Raw genomic sequence first — 18,290 nt, 5'->3', positions numbered from 1 at the left:
GTGGTTTATTTTCCCTTCCTTTCTTTGGGGCAATGATCTCTCCTCTCCGAAGCCAAGGGATGGGATCTCCTAAAGAGTCACTCATATTTGGCAGGGGTATCTTCCAAGCAGGGAGTCTGGCATTTTGTTATCCACAGAATGCTTAACGAACCATAGAACCTGTAGGCACAACTTGAATGTCTTCAGAGTTGTATGGAGAGAGAGCTCTTGGAGAATGCACTGTGAAACTAGGAATTCGCTTATATTACATGGTGATTATGAAGTTTTTACCCAAACTGGGACACTTTTGAGAGTGAAAGTAGACACTATTTATAATCTCTGGACAACCGGTGTAAAAGAGGACTCTCCCAGGTCAACCAGGATGTCTGACTATTCTATCATCATAGAGAGTATGATATATGCATATTAATTAGTTTTAATCTACTAACCCTGTGGGTGGTTAGTTAATATTTGAAGTCCCCCTAATTGGGCATGTACACTTTGAATGTGGTTAGTTAACATCTGAATGGTTGAATCAGAAACCCACTCTCTTAAGGCACCCTGGCTTCAGTTATCTTTGTTAATTAGCAAATGAATATTAGAAATTTTTCATTAGTGAAATTAGTGGTGCTCAAGATCTGTGAATAGACTGGCAATATTGTACAGCCATTTTTCCTCTTGTATGAACAGGATATAAGTACTCAGGGAATTCAGGAGCTTACACTATTTGGAACAACCCCGTAGGTGTAGAATTCCCAGAAATCAGGAGATTCTGTTCAGTTTCCTCATGAAAGTTTTGTTACCCAACTTTGTTACCCAACTGACCAGAAGGCTAACTGAACATCATTGTATCTGCTTCAAGAGACCCTTTCATGCATGGTTGGACAGAAAGCTAGGATTTTATTAAGCCTACAGTACAGATAGTAAGACTGTTTTCTTGCCTTCCACATACTTGCCAGTATGGGTAGCAAATTTATCATAGCATAGCACGTGGTAGCAAGGTTGAGGGGAAGGACCTACACAGTCCTTACCTATCTCTAACTGCAGGAACTATAGATATCTTCCAAGAAGATCCAAATTGGCTTAGACCAGTGTGCACCACTTGTCATTTTTAGCCTCTCTCCCCACTGTGGAAAAGTGGAAGTGTTTGACTTTAGTCTTCAGAGATTTGAGATATGAACCTAGAGACTAGTGCCCACTGGGGCCTGGACATTTCTGCCATAGGGAGGCCAAGGGAGTAATGTATCCTTTCTGAGATAACTGGAAGACATACTATAGTGTGTCTAAGAAGTAAAGGGGAGGCAGTAACCCAGACATCCAGTTTCCCAAAGTCCTTGGAGAACTTGGAAGAGGACTTGGTGTGCAAGATTACAAGAGGAGCAGGAGCTCTAGACTGTGGGCTAAAGAAGGGATTTACCCATTATGGAGGGGGCCAGAGTGAAGTTTGACACTATTCCAAGAAAAAACACACACAGTCTTTATGCAGCAACCACCACATCAGCTAAGGCCTACAACACTACCCAGCAGAGCAAGAGCAAGGTGGGGAACCCCTTCCCAATACCGACAGGTAGTCTTCTGTGACCTCTGCCTCCTCAACCCTTCTTGTCCCCATGGGTTATGGGACCTGGAAGAGGGAGAGGAAATATATGTTCAGAGCCTATTTCCTCCTCCCCACTCCAAGCTCTCAGAAACAAGAGAAATGGGTTTTATAGGCCAACCAGTGGTTTCATACTGTATCAAGAGAAGGAAGTTGATCAAATTCCAATTATTCATCTATGTTCTTTCCTCAAATTTGTTCTAGAAAAAGTCTCCCCTCATTCTCCCTTTATGTATGGTTTTAATTAGTGGCTTCAATGAGACCGCTACTATCCATTAAGGGAAATCTGTGAGAGTGTTTTTTCTTCGTTACTATAGAGGGAGGACACTACTGGCTTCGATGAGCTGGAGCCAAAGAAGCTAAAGGTCCTACAATGTGTGGCGAAGTCCAACATAACAAAGAATGGTGCCATGTCTTCCATGACTCTTGAAGGTCCCGCCAGATATTCATGTAAGTGAGAAACCCTGTTTGTCATTATCTGAACCTGGAACTTACCTAGAGTGTGTGTGTGCATGTATGTTTGGCATGGTTTTGGTATACACCAGATTTTCAGCAGTGCAACTACCGTGCAAATCAAAAGAAGCTGGTGGCTTGTTTTTCTTAAAATTTCTAAGAGGGTGTTTGTCATCTCAGAAAATCACATCATTAATGGCTGCACCACTTAAACAGTATTTGAACAGCCAGTGACCTACCAATATCAGTCTGCATTTATTGGCAACCACTCCCGGTGATTCCATCATAGATGCAAACATCTGACTATGGGTTATATGTCCTTGTGTAGTCAAGGCTGAGCAGTTGTACATTCAAATAACTATTATATTATTGTTTCTTTTATAATTATGGTTGTCACCTTTAGCAAATACAATTATAGGCAGACCAGTTAAATTTAAATTTCAGATAAACAATGAATTATTTTTTAGTATAAGTGTGTCCTAAACATTGCCCCTCTCCTTATCTGGCAACCCTATTTTTAGTACTTTTAAGGGAATGTTATTGAATTGCTTAAAATGTGTATAGATAGGAAATACCCATAACTTAATTTCTGGAGATATTATCCAATATTTATCATAAGAAGGGGTTAGTGGAGCTTGATAGAATTTAAAACCACTGGTTTCGTGCAAAACAGATGTAGCAAGGGAGGAACTACCCATCATCTACAAGCATACTCCTTGGGCAGAGGGTCTCACACTTACCACCCCCATTCCTACCTATTCAAATAGTTAGATAAATATTATCTCAATTAAAAAAAAAATCTTCCTTGGGAAGAATTGTGCTGCTAAGAGACAGGCTTTCTTTATTTGTTAAATCTAAATCCAGATTAAATCAAAGTACATGTTGTGGGTATGGAGAGGAGTGTATATACAGCTTTGATGACCTAACACACCTCAAATCTTATAAAATTTCTACTGTTGTTATTAATAAGTAAATTTTCTCTCCTCAAACCTAATAGTCATTTGTATTACTTCCCAGACACCAAGATACCTTTTTTATATCTTTTAAAATAGAAGTGTAATTATATAATTTTAATTCTGCAACTTTAATATTTGATTAAATCATTGCTACCAAAATGGATACAATAATATTTTAAGATAGTATGCCCTACTGAGAACAATCAAAGATTGAATTATGGCTTTTTGATTAGATTCTGGGAAAATATGAAGACTATAAGCATCAGAATGCCTCCAGCTAAGCTTTATAAGGCTCAGGATGAATCACCAAGTAATTTACAAAGGACAGAGATATTTTATGGTTCAGAAAGCTGCAGAAGAATAAATAAATAAGAAAGAAATAATAATCATTAGGAGAAGGAAAGGTTTATCTGGTTTATTCTGATGTATTTGGAGTTGCTGGAGCCAGGAACATCTTCCAGTGCTGCCATCAGAACACATTATTTCCCTGCTTAAAACTCCTCAGGGACTTAGCATTGAACGCAGTATAAAGTTCAAAATTTTCTACAAGTTCCTGCATGACCTGTTTCCTGCTTCTTTCTCCAGCCTCATCTCACACATCGGCTCTAGCTCCACTGGACTCTGTTTACTCAGGTCTTTTTCCTTCGCATTCTGCCATAAGGTCTTTGAACATAGTGTTCCCATACCTCTCAGAAATCTCTCGGAAATCTCCATACCTTTCAGAAATCTCCATATCTCTCACCCTTCCCCTGGCTAAACTATTGTTTAGGTCTCAATCTTAATGCATTTCCCCAGGGAAGCTTCCCTCTTTCTCTAGACTAACTTAAGACCCTCATTATATGCTTCATTACACCTCATTTAATTTACATTTGAAGTTATTTAATTTAATGAATGTAATTATTTTTATGAATTGGCAGTGTGCAGCACCTGTCCTTTGCATAGTCTCCACTATGGAGAAGAGGGAGATGGAGAAGAGGGAGAGGGAGGAACTTGTTGGTCCTTCCCTCAGACTCCATCAGAATCTGCAAAACTGAAATCCCCAGGTCATTCATACATATATTACAGTTAAGGAATCCCAAATCCTTAAATGTATCTGTCTACCCTACTAGACTGCAAGCTTTGTTAGGTCTGGGGTTTTATCTGCCTTCTTTACCATCATCTTTTTTTTTTTAAGATTTCATTTTTAAGTAATCTCTGCACCCAAGGTGGGGCTTGAATTTATAACCCCGAGATTAAGAGTCATGTGCTCTCCCGACTTAGCCAGCCAGGTGCCCCCCATCATCTATTGACTGACAAGATAGGTGCTTAATATATGAGTTCTGACTAATGCAGTAGTATTGTTAATAGTGTCATCTTTGTGATTAAATAATAAGAATATATATTGTTATATAATTTAGAAATGTAGGGTTCATATTTCTTTAGTTTGCTTGGCATTACCCCAAGATATGTATTTTAAAAGATTAATTCATTTATTTAATAAATATTAATTCAGTTCTTATCATGTGTAGGGCACAATGCCAGGTGCTGGGGATATAAAAAACAAGGCAGGCAGGCATAATCCCTGCTGTAAAGGAATTTTTTTTTTTTTTAAGATTTTTTATTTATTTATCTGAGAGAGAGAATGGGAGACAGAGAGCATGAGAGGGGGAGGATCAGGGGGAGAAGCAGACTCCCTGCCGAGCCGGGAGTCCGATGCGGGACTCGATCCCGGGACTCCAGGATCATGACCTGAGCCGAAGGCAGTTGCTTAACCAACTGAGCCACCCAGGCGCCCCTGTAAAGGAATTTTGACAGAAAGCAAACAGAGACGTATGCATTTCATTATTTAATTGTAATGCTGATGAGCATTATGAGGTAAAGATTAAGGTGGTAAAAGAGACTGTGAGGGGGTGAGGGCTGCTATAGACCAAATGTGTCCCCCCAGATTTATATATTGAAACTTAAGGATGCCCAACGTGATGGTGTTTGGAGGTGGGGCCTTTGGACTTGCCCCTCATGAATGGTAGTAGTGCCCCTCTGAAAGAGACCCCAGAGAGCTCCCTTGCCCCTTCCACCATGTGAAGTTATAGTGAAGTGGGCTCTCACCAGATACCAAATCTGCTGGCACCTCAATCTTAGACTTCCCAGCATTCAGAAGTATGATAAATAAATTTCTGCTGTTTTTTTTTTTTTCTAAGATTTTGTTTATTTATTTGAAAGGGACAGAGAGAGCACAAGCAGGGGGAAGGGCAGAGGGAGAGGGAGAAGCAGACTCCCCACTGAGCAGGGAGCCCAATGTGGAGCTCAATCCCAGGACCCCGGGATCATGATCTGAGCCGAAGGCAGACGCTCAACGGACTGAGGCACCCAGGTGCCCCAAAGCTGTTTATAAACCATCTAGTTTACTCACCAGTATTTTTGTTATAGCAGTCCAAACAGCCTAAAACAGTGGTCTTACCCAAGCTGAGAGCTCAGGAAAGGCTACTGGGAGGAAGTGACATTTCAAGTGTGATTTGAAGCAGTGGGGTGGGAGTTGTTGGGTGAAGTACCTTAGAGAAGAAAGAAGGGTATATGAGGAAATTTTCAAGGAGAAATAGGATGGCCTTGCTGGAGGTGGACCAGGTGTCAGCTGGTTTATAAACTCCCCAGGTGATTCTGATGTGGACTCAGGACTTTCTACTCAAAATATGGTCCTTGTCCTTGGCATCAGCACCACCAGGAACTTGTTGGTCCTTCCCTCAGACTCCATCAGAATCTGCAAAACTGAAGTCCCCAGGTCATTCATACCTATATTACAGTTTGACAGGCACTGGCTAGAGGAACTAAAAGAGAAGTGCGCTGAAGACCGTGCACAGAGAATAAGGGGAAGAATGACTGGATGAGGCTGGTGGAGTAAGCATAGCTCAAATAATGTAGGGCTAAGAACAGTATCTCCAAAGGGACTGATGATCCTCACCGAGTGTGAGCAGGCCGCTCACTGGAGTTCAGAAACAAAATAGTAGTCTCCTTTCCTTCTTTCCTTCCTCTCTTCCTTCTTATCATCTATTTTTTTTAATCCCAAATGATAAGAAAATAGCATTTACCATATTTTTGATTGTTTCATAGAGGGAGAACGCTACTGGTTTTGGTGAGCTGAAGCCAAGGAAGCTTAATGTCCTATGTTGTGCATCAAAACCTCACACAACAGCAGGAAGGGAAAAATGAAGGGGGGAATATCGGAGGGGGAGAGGAACCATGAGAGACTATGGACTCTGAGAAACAAACTGAGGGTTCTAGAGGGGAGGGGGTGGGGGGGTGGGTTAGCCTGGTGATGGGTATTAAAGAGGGCACGTTCTGCATGGAGTACTGGGTGTTATACGCAAACAATGAATCATGGAACACTACGTCAAAAACTAATGATGTCATGTATGGTGATTAACAGAACATAATTAAAACAACAAAAAACACCTCACACAACAAAGAATTGTATGTGTTCTCCATGGCCCTTATTTTTTATTATAATGGTGGATACATGTCATTATACATTTGTCCAAACTCATAGCATTTACAACACCAAGAGTGAACCCTAATGTAAACTATGAACTTTGGGTGATTTTGTTGTGTCAGTTTAGGTTGATCAATTATAACAAATGTACCGCTTTGTTGGGGGCTGTTGATAATGAAGGAGGCTGTATATGTATGGGGGCAGAGAGTATATGGGGGCAGAGAGTATATGGGAAATCTCTATACCTTCCTTTCAGTTTTTCTGTGAACCTAAAACTGCTCTAAAAAAACTATTAAAAAATAAGAAAATATAGTATTTAATATGATAGCACTCCTTCCTCAGGCCTGTCCATGCATCAAATTTTCCCATGTCATGTATAAGTACATGAGATATTTGGATGTAAGTATCCCCAAGACAGAGATAACAGAGGCACCCTCATATGTTTGCTGGCTTTTATTTTATTTTTTTTAAGTTTTTAAAGATTTTATTTATTTATTTGACTGAGAGAGACACAGCGAGAGAGGGAACACAGGCAGGGGGAGTGGGAGAAGGAGAAATAGGCTTCCGGCCAAGCAGGGAGCCCGATGTGGGGCTCGATCCCAGGACCCTGGGATCATGACCTGAGCTGAAGGCAGACGCTTAACGATTGAGCCACCCAGGTGCCCCTGTTTGCTGGCTTTTAGAAAAATGCAGTTTGATATGTGCTGTGTGCTCAGTTAAGTGAATTTAAAAATTATATTCTTGGCTTTTACTTAACTAACCACCACAAAATTGGATATCCACAATGGTGTGAATACAGGGTTAGCAAACCCTTTCTCCTTCTGAATAAGAACTTGCCCTTTTGTTAGCTTTCCAGGACTTCCCTTAGAGTTTTGATAAAGGTAGTATGTCAAGTAGGTTGCTAGGCAACATTGCTTATTGACCAAAATGACTGAGTAAAAGGCTGCAACTGGACTTGGGGAACTATATGTTCCTAACAGAGACATCATAGCTTTTGGCTAAGTGGTGATCTTGGAGCTGAGTGTGTCCCTGTGGGAACCTACAGAGTTGCTACAAGAGACACTGACTATCAGGACAGATTCTGAAACAAGATAATGTGGAGGATCTCATAATCTTGAATCTGAGCTGTCACATAGGGAAGTCAGAGGCCACCCTTTGGACTGCAGCAAGAACTGCTCAAGGACTCTGACAGAAGAAGAATGCTTAGTTCTGTTCTCTGGCAATCTGTGATTGCTAGCCTGCATCCTTCTGAATGAAGCTGAAGCCAAGTGTGACCTGTGATGGTCTGGGAATATGAATATTTAGTAGAGCCTTAACGAAAACCCCCAAGTAAGCATCAATGGCCTCAAAAGATTCCTGCACAAAACCTTGCTGCTTAGAAGTAACGTTGATAATACAAACACGGGCAGACAAGAAGAAAATGTTGGTGCCAATACTTCTCTGACTCCTCATCCAAGCTCTTCATCAACCACATTGCAAGGTAAAACACTGGCTGTCTAATCAGCAAGCAGTCAGCGAAAAAGATTAGAATTCTCCAGAAGACTCTTCGAAATATGAATCTATATCTACTCTCACTAATGATGTATGTTTTCAGAGACATGGTATATATTGAGTTGCATTTTGCTTTGAGCTATTCTGAGAGGTAAACAGTGTATATTATGCCATGAAATTGCAGCTGGTGGCATGATGAAGCCTTCATGGTCAGCAAATATTTAAGAACTAACCTTCTGGAATCTTACTAAAAATAGTTTTTTAACGAATGGCTAAAGACCTTTGATGCCATTAATAAAATGTAATAAATTTTTTTGTTTTTATCTTATTTAAGAATTTTTTTGCGTTTGCATATTTTCTAAGCATATAACACATAGTACAGTAAAACTGGCTTACATTTCATAAGCAGATATCTATCTATATCTGTCTATTACAGACACGCTGAATTTTTTCCACTGTGCACATGAGTAAAAATATTTGGAGACCATTGCTGTGAAGTAATGGTTCTCTCCTCTGTCTACTATTAGAATCACTTTTTTCAAACTTTTAGAATGTTTGGGCTCCTTGCTAGACATGCACTGGTAGAATTTCTGGGAGTGAAATTCAAAGATTAACAGTTTGGGAAGTGGCACAGGTAATTCTGATGGAGAGCCAGGGCTGAGAATCACAGTCTAGGGACAAGGGAAGAGTTTCTCAAAATATGCTTAGTTCCAGACCACCCACAGCAGGATTACCAGGGGGCGGGTGCTCACTGAATCAGGACTATGCTGATACTCTATATTTGGTAATTGGCTCATTATCAAACTCTTAAATACCTATAATGTAGACATAATTCCCATTTTATACAAGAGAATACTGAGGATCAGATAGGATAAGGGACACTCAGGATAAAGGTCACACAAGTTCAGGTGGGGCAGGGAATACGAGTAGTTAGCAAGCTCTACAGATGAGTGGTAACACACCAGAATTTGAGAAGCGCTAGTGCAGAGCAGAGAAGCTGTCCTCCCTATTGGTCACCTCCATATTAAGAAATTCCAAAGCAGTTGCCAGGAGCTATTATACCAGAGAAAAATTACCTTTCTGCCCTTAAACGTGCACAGCAATTATCGGAGTTCATCAGTATGAAATATATTCACATTAGAGAGTCTCTGGGTTAGCATTTATATTATTTTGATAATTCCTTTATTATGATGTAGTAGTCATTCACTGGAAAAGCACAGAACAATAGCTGTCTTCTGTTATTTCATATTATTCATACAAGCAGGATAAATGTAAGTAAAGTGCAATTTTTAAAATTTGAGGATAATCAAGGTTGACAGAAGCTAATTAAGTAGGACATATGCAGAAAGGCTCTTAATTAGCCTTTAAAAAATTGTCACTTATCTTGTGACTTCCATGCTTAAGAAAGGATCCTAAAGAAATGGCAGAGCACATGTGTATCGAAGAAGGCCACGAGTCAGACCATCTGGGCACAGAGGCAGTTGTTAAAAACACAGGAGAATGGTCAAGGCAGAATGACTCTGACCTTGTGTTCAAGAATTGTTGTCTAACTAAATGGAGGAGAGACTTAATATAATAATTTTCCCTGCTGGGATTAGCTAAATTCATGTCATCATGTTGGGAAGTAATCAGTTTGAAGAGAAATAAAGTGAGGCAGATGGTTTCTGACAATATGTCCCAAGAGCCACGTGTGAACCACGAAATGTGTGCTGTGCACATACGTATAGAGATGTATTTGTTTATGCATGCCCACATTCAGGTTGTGTTGCAGGTGTTAGCATTTTTTGCCTTTTTCGATGAGTAAGGATAGCAGACTTATGGCCTTTGGATGTCAAAAACAGTAAACAAGTTTTGTTTGACCTCACAATATTGGCAATACAGTGTTTCCACAATTTTGACATCCCTATCAACATTTGAATGTGGAGAAATTCCACATAGAATTCCAGATTCCTGTTTCACATCCATCATGGGAAGATATGGCAACATTTGGTCTTTATTCCTACATGGCACTCATACTGTTTCTTATACTCAGATTATTTTACTCTTTACCTACATTTAATTTGTGATGCCTATCCTGGAGTGATAAGCCAAAGAGGTGAGATGTGGAAGGGATACATTTATCATGTCCTTAATTTTATGCTTGGTACTATGCTAAGACTTTTGTACTCCTTAGTTTATTTAAAACCGTCAAGGCACATTTTCTAAATGTAAATACTGAGATTCTTATTAACTGAGGATAAGTAATGGGGTGCCTGGGTGGCTCAGTTGGTTGGGTGTCTGACTCTTGCTTTCGGCTGGGGTCATGGTCTCAGGGTGGGGGATCGAGCCCTGCATTGGGCTCCACACCTTCCTCATAAGTACCACCTTAGAGTTAGCTATTGTTATTATTATTACTATAATGTAATACACTCATCTTTTCAATACTCAAAAACATGTTTAATGATATCCATTTTTTGGTGTCTCTCCATTTAATACATAAATAATCACCTATTCCAAAACTGCTGGTCTTAAGTCATTGCACCCTTCCCTCTAACTTCTGAGTTTGATGTAAGGCCAGCTTGTCTCATAGTTAGCACCAGTAGGAAAATTCTAAGAGAGTGGAAGAAGAGGGAAAACAGTAGATTTTAAGTAGTACTGGTAGTTTGTGATGCTTGAACCTACTGAAAAACCACCCTGCCTGTCATTCCTTCAATGACTCTGAGATCTGACGTACTGCAGTGTCAGGGGAAGACACCGAACAGGTTTCATGGCTCAGTGTAGAAAGTGCTTCTTTCTCCTCAGCTCCTTATTTAGGTCATGTGCCAAATTTTTTATATTAAGGAAGGATCAGGGACATATAAGAACATGGTTACAGTGTTGATTTCTTTATAGATAATTGTTTTGTTTCATTTTATGAGAAAACATAGATTTTATACTAAAAAAGACCTTAGATATCCTGAAGCTTCATTTATATGTAGGAAATGCTATATGTTAACATTATCGTAGTTTATTAGATTTTATTTATTTATTTTTTAAAAAAATTTTATTATTTGAGAGAGAAAGAGTGTGCAAGAGCAGGGGGAGAGGCAGAGGGAGAGAGAAGCAGACTCCCCTGCTGAGCAGGGAGCCCCATGCGGGACTCTATCTCAGGACCCTGAGATCATGACCTGAGCCAAAGGCAGATCCTTAACTGATGAGCCAACGTTTATTAGGTTTTAAATATTTAAATATTTAAAAAGTTAAATATCAAATCCCTAAATTTATCTTTTAAACCACTTTAATGATGTAAACATTCAACAAATTTATTAGGATAAACTTATCATAACAATAGAACAATGGAGCACCACTTTTAAGTGTACAGTTATTTGCATTCAAAAGAGAGAAAATGCTCATCCTCTTGAAAAAGTTTACTCATGCCACTCTGCAGTCAATTGCCTTTGCAGTGCTTGGTCCTAGCCAACCACCCTTCTGCTTTCTGAAATTATAGATTAGTTTTGCCTGTTCCAGAATTTCATACAAATGGAATAATACAATATTCTTTCGTAAGTATGGCTTCATGTGCTTATTGGTCATTTGTATATCTTATTTTATGTTGTGTCCATTCGAATCTTTTGCCTAATTTTTGAGTTGATTGTCTTCTTATTGAGTTGTAAGAGTTCTCTGAATATTCTGGATTCAAATATATACATATATTCAAAGGATTTGAATCCAGTATATTCAGGGAACTCTTATATCTTATACTCCTAAGCCTAAGCAGGGCTTTGCAACTGCTTCTGCTAACAGAATACAACAGAGATGGCACTAGGTAACTAAAGAATATTGTATTATTCCATATGAAATTCTTCATATGCACATAATGATATTCAAATATTCTTTTTTGTACCAACTGATCAATTATAGTGAAATAAAAAATTTTGGCAATAGGCAAAGTTAAGAAACAGATCCTGAATGACTTATAGGAAAAAATCATTTACATAAGGTTTTCATTAATGCCTAGAATCATGACTGGCGTTTTAAGATGCTTGGTCTAGACTAAGCAGAAGAAACCAATTTTTCCCTGGATTATAAATTTTTTCTTTTCAGTTTTATTGAGAAATAGTTGATATGCATCACTGTATAAGTTTAAGGGTTTAAGGCGTATGGAATGATGGTTCCGTTTACATATATTGTGAAATGATAACCACAAGAGTTTCAGCTAAAAAAAAGAAAAGGGAAAAAAAATCTCCTTATGATGAGAACTCATAGGATTACCCTCTTAACAGCTTTCCTATGCAGCAATGTTAGCTATGGTTACCATGTTGTATATTCTATCCCCTTATTTATCTTATAACTGGAAGTTTGTACCTTTTGACCACCTTCTTCCAATTTCCCTTTTCTCCACCCTCTGCCTCTGATAACACAAGTCTGACCTCTTTTTCTATGAATTTTTTACCCCCACATATAAGTGAGACCATACAGTATTAGTCTTTCTCTGTCTGACATATATCAATTAGCATAATGCCTTCAAGGTCTATCCATGTTGTAACAAATGATAGGATTTCCTCCTTTTTAAGGTTGAATAATATTACATTGAATATATATATACCACAACTTCTCTATTTACTTATCCACTGATGGACATGTAGGTTGTTTCCATGTCTTTGCTATTGTAAATAATGCTGCTATGAAATGGGGGTACAGATATCTTTTTGACTTAGTGTTTTTATTTCCTTTGAATATATTTTTAGTGTGGAATTGCTGGATCATATGGTAATTCTATTTTTAAGTTTTTGAGGATTCTCCCATACTGTTTTCCATAGTGGCTGTCCCAATTCACTATCCCAGCAATGGTACACAAAAGTTTCCTTTTTTTCCCATCCATGTCAGGATTTGTTATCTCTTGTCTTTGTGATGATGGCCATTCTAACAGCCATGAGATGATATCTCATTTTGATTTTAATTTACATTTCTCTAATGACTAGTTATGTTGAGCATCTTTTCATGTAACTATTGGCCTTTTTTTTAATCTTCTTTGGAGAAATGTCTATTCATATCCTTTGCTCATTTTTAATTGGTTATTTGGTTTTTTGCTCTTGAGTTATGGGTTTTTTATATATATAAAGATATATATATATATAAAGATTTTATTTATTTATTTGACACAGAGATAGCACAAGCAGGCAGAGCAGCAGGCAGAGGGAGAGGGAGAACCAGGCTCCTGGCTGAGCAGAGAGCCCAACATGGGGCTCAATCCCAGGATCATGACTTGAGTCCAAGGCAGATGCTTAACCGACTGAGCCACCCAGGAGTCCCTCAACTAAATTTTGATAATTAAACCTCGTATTAATGAAGCAGTTCATGAGAGGAATGCATATTAGAAACCTAAAAAAAATTACCACCTATAGCAATGTTTGAAAAGCAGTGAACCTGCTTTTAGACAATTTAATTGCTTAATTGTTTGGAAGAGACTCAGAGCTAAAAACCAATCCAATGGTAGGTTGGCCATGGGTAGGGGAACAGCCTTAGATCTGGTGCTAGAAAAAATTTAGTCTGGGGCCGCAGGTATTACATGGTATCCAATAGCATCAGGAAGTTTCAATATGTGATCATGATAAGAGAGACAATGTGAATTAATCCTTACTATATCTAACCACTATGCTAAGTGCTTTACAAACTGTAACAGAAGTCCTTTTTTGTTGTTTTTGTTTGCCCTTTTCCCTCCTTTTTGGGTAATTTTCCTTTGGGGAAGCGCTCCTTTCACAGTCAAGGTAGTTTTTCCCCACTCCTTTCAGACACAGGTATGGGCATATTGAGCAGGATCTAATTTTGTTAGTGATTGTTAAAAGGTGCACATCTGATCCACGAAGGGTAAATTAAATTTCTTCCCTGGGATCGACATAGAAATTTTTGAAGGAAGATAATCTCTATTTTTACTGGGTTGCTAATTTGTAATAATTTGAGTCTGTGGTTGCCCGTGGCTATATTCCCTAGGTAGGTGAGGGAAACTCTTCTGTAGTAAGAGAAATGAGCCTAGTGCCCAGAGAATCAGACGCAGATGGTGGAAAGAGGACCTGATGACATCATTGAACTTTTAGATCCATCTGTGCCTAAAATCAGCAATTTTATAGACCCCCTTTTTATTCCTTGAATTAGATTTCAAAGATTTCTGACTAACACACATGTTATTTCACTATATTCTGTTTAACTTTATGAAGGAGTGACTATTGTTACCCCTGCATTTCAGAAAAGGAAACTAAGAATAGGTTGAATAAATCATCAAGAAATTACATATACTCAGTAAGGACATGGTCAGAATCTGAAACCAGTCACTCAGACCTCGGAACCTGAGCTCTTTCTCACTAAGTTAAACTACATCTGAATAGTGCCTGCATGATAAATAAAGGCAACTCAGTAATGGGGACCACGGGACGAATTCTGAAGTCCAGGCAGGTGTTAAAGCTGCCATTCCTCCAGACCTCTGTCAGTAGGTTACCAGGCATCAGCCACAGCCTGGGTTTCAAATATTAAATGCTTTGAGGTGGATGTGATGCAGGATTTTCTGTCTTCTATCACCTTCCATCTCATCACAATCACATTTTGAGCCCCTACTTTGTACTCAGGGCCAATCACTTTCTCATTTAATTCCTTAACATTTACCCATTTAATAATGCAGGGCTTTGTATGCCATATTTCTATTTTTTTTAAAGATTTATTTATTTGAGAGAGAGAGAGAGAGTGCACAGGAGCATGCAAGGGGGTGGGCAGGGGCAGAGGGAGAGACAGAATCTCAACAGACTCCACGCTGAACGCAGAGCCCAGCTGGGGCTCCATCTCACGACCCTGAGATCATGACCTGAGCCAAAACCAGGAGGCCGCTTAACTGACTGAGCCGTATTTCTGATCGTAATCTAATAAAATAAAGATAAAAAGACAAAAAGTTTAAACCTTGAAAATTAAGAAATACACTCTTAAATAAGTCTCTGATTATAGACAACATTGAAAATGATAAAAAGAAGAACATGAACCCCAAAAGTCCATGGAATATAGCCAAACCAGTACTCAGAGGAAAATGTATATAATGTCAATGATGTTTATTAATAAAGAATAAAGACTAAAAAATAAGGAATTTAGGATCTAGCTTACTGATTTTCACACCCTGAACCTGGGCCTCGAATTTTCACTTTGCACTGGGCCCTGCAGTTATATAGTTGGTTCCGTTCAAGGGAACTGGGTATTTCGATACCAACTCTGGAGAGTCATCGGTGGTGGAGTGTTGCTGGGTGAAGATGGTGATGGTATTAATTTGCCAGCGCTTTGGACCTGGGGAGTGTGGATCTAAGGGCCTTTTGTATGTCTGATAAAAAGCTTTCAGGGGCGCCTGGGTGGCTCAGTTGGTTAAGCGACTGCCTTCGGCTCAGGTCGTGATCCTGGAGTCCCGGGATCGAGTCCCGCATCGGGCTCCCTGCTCGGCGGGGAGTCTGCTTCTCCCTCTGACCCTCCCCCCTCTCATGTGCTCTCTCTCTCTCTCATTCTCTCTGTCTCAAATAAATAAATAAAATCTTTAAAAAAAAAAAAAAAAAAAAAAGCTTTCAGGCATGGGGTTTTAGACCTTAGCGGCTGGAAATCTGCCAGGGCACATGGAAAGTTTCTAAAGATACGGGGGGAGGGAGAAGGTACTGACAGCATTTGCTAAATGCCTCTCACTTTACGTAATACGTAAAAATAAGTACCAGCTGCATCAAATACTGATTTTTAAAAAATAAAAATCTTAGATGAAAATTAGTGAAATACAGATAAGGGAGATATTTTAATCAAGAAATGGAAATCAAGGGGCGCCTGGTGGCTCAGTCCATTGAACATCTGCCTTTGGCTCAGGTCATGATCTCAGCATCCTGGGATTGAGTCCTGCATCAGGCTCACTACTCGAGGGGAGCCTGCTTCTCCCTCTCCTCCCCACTCGTGCTCTCTCTCACTATCTCTCTCTCTAAAATGAATAAATAAATGAAATCTTTAAAAAAAACCCAAAGAAATGGAAGTAAAAATGCAGTTTATTTACTTATTTTTTTCCAAAATGCAGTTTAAAAAATATATGATTATATTATAAAGTTGTAGGACAAAATTTCATAAATGAAATTAAAAGACAGTTGAGGCACTGTGAAAAATATGCATTCTATAAAATGGACAAAAGATAAATATCTGTAATTGGGAAAGAACTCATAACAAATGGCAGACATTCCAATACAAGAACTTTTAAAAGTTGTGAATAGGTAGTTCACAGAAGAGCAAATCCAAAATGACTAATAAACATATGAAAAAGTTTTTAAACCTCATTGGTAATCAGGTAAATGCAAATTAACCAATGAGTTCTCATTTTTCAACCACTGATTGAAATGGTGAAAATTAAAAAGACTGATAACAGCAACTGCTGGCAAGGATGTGAGGAATACGTCATGTATTGCTCCTGGAAATGTGAGTTGTTACAGCCTTTTTGGAAAATAATCTGACAGTATCTACAATGAGCAAAAATATACATATGATTTGACTCACCAATCTTATATATGTATGTACAACCTGCCCTTCTGAATGTTTATTGCAACATTTTTCTGGAAGTAAATAAATATAATCGTATGAATATACATACGACTATGCATATAAGTATGCATATGGATATACATATAAACATACATATGACAAAAGGTACACAATGCATAGGATAGAATAGTATGTAACCAATAAAAAGAATATGTTAATTAGTTCTATTCAGATTTGTACTAGTTGCTTGAAGGGTGTTGCATTATGTAGTTTTAAGTAGGAAATAGAAGGTGTATATATATATAAAATATATATTTAATGTATTATTTATTACACTATATATGTTAATATTTAATACACTAAAATATATTAAATTGCATGTACTTATGTGAACATAGACAAGGAATTAAGATCACATGAGTTGTGAACAATAATTTCCTGGTGGAGGGAGAGGGAAGAAGTAGAATGTAAAGGATGGAGTGAGGGAGAAAAAGGGGGGACTAGGGAAGATTCCCACACTAAGAAAAACAGCATGTGTTACAGAGTTTCATTTATGTAGAATTTTATATATGTGTATGTACACATTTGTATACACATGTATAAAGAAATGTGGGTCATTAATATTAAGGCTGGTCATAAGGTATTATTTGGTGGTTATCTCAAGGTAGTGGAATTTCACGTGATTTTTACTCTGTCTTAGTATCTTGGCAAATGTCACACAGGTGGTTAAGTGGAAGAGCCAGGAATCAATGTCTTTGAGCCCAAAGTCAGCACACTGTCACACACAGCACACCTCTTCCCGTGGGATTGCGGCACTGGTCAGATTAACGAGGCAGATGTATTAGCAGAAGCCCACTTACCACAACAGGGGAACAAAACCGGGGCCTGTGTGGAGGATGGAGGCAGGAGTCCACTTCTCCCAACTGGGACGTTAAAAGGCTGTCAGGGTGCCAGGCAGAGCCACTTAACTGCATCCCGCTGGGCGTCAGGCCTTGTCCAGACTGGTTCTACACAATGGCTTCTGGAATCCCCCGGGGAGAGTGTAAGCATATGATGCTTATCTCCAACCCCCATTTGTATTAATTTGGTCTCATTCCAGGCACAGGGTGTTTCTAATATGTAGCTAGAGTGGAAGAAAGATAAAGCTATAGTTTGAGTGTGCTCCTCCCCCCATTCATGGGTTGAACCCTAACCCCCAACGTGATAGAGTAGGGACTTTGGGAGGTGATTGGGTCATGCGGGCCACCCTTGTGAATGTGATGATTAATAAATTAACTAATTAAAGTCCTTAATAAAGAGGTTTAAGAGAGCTCTCTTACCCCTTCTATCATGTGAGGACAGAGTGAGAAGTCAGCATTCTGCAACCCAGCAGAGAGTAGTCAACAGCACCCGACCATTGCTAGCACTCTGATCTGGACTTCCAGCCTCCAGAACTATGAGAAATAAATTTCTGTTGTTTATGAAGTACTCAGTCTGTAGTATTTTGTTAGAGCAGCCTGAATTGACAGAGACGGACAAGAAAACCAGCAAACAACCCCAGGGACAACAGAGCGATTTTCTGTAACTGTTCCATGCAAGGTGATGCAGCAGAGCACCAGTAATCCAACCGTGCCGTGCATCAGAGTGCCCCTGCAGGGCTTGGCAAAATGCAGGTTGCTGGGCCCATCCCCAGAATTTCTGATTCTGTAGGTCTGGGGTAGGGGCTTGAGATTTGGCCTTTCTAACAAATTCCTCGATGCTGCTGAGGATCCCGAGTGGAGCCACACTTTGAGAACCACTAACCTCGAGCTTGGAGAGAGATGGGGCCTGAGGTCGAGTGGCTGTAGTTGCGAGGAGAGTGGGTGGCTGAGACTGGGAACCA

The 18,290-nt window shown here is 39.3% G+C and overlaps 1 protein-coding gene across 1 annotated transcript in view; it reads left to right on the top strand.

The window, feature by feature from the left end:
• Positions 1–18,290, top strand: part of ARL6IP6 (ARF like GTPase 6 interacting protein 6) — a 188,831-nt gene that overhangs the window by 57,340 nt on the left and 113,201 nt on the right. Inside the window, exon 5 of the transcript XR_014143608.1 lies at positions 1,894–2,026. The gene's annotated coding sequence lies outside the window, so the exon portion shown is untranslated. The remainder of the gene's footprint in view (positions 1–1,893; positions 2,027–18,290) is intronic.

This window comes from Leptonychotes weddellii, chromosome 3 (genome assembly GCF_054177405.1).
Source record: "Leptonychotes weddellii isolate Sample4059 chromosome 3, ASM5417740v2, whole genome shotgun sequence".
NCBI lineage: Eukaryota > Metazoa > Chordata > Mammalia > Carnivora > Phocidae > Leptonychotes > Leptonychotes weddellii.
The sequence above is the reverse complement of the archived record's forward strand: the minus strand, read 5'-3'. Positions and strand labels throughout refer to the sequence as shown.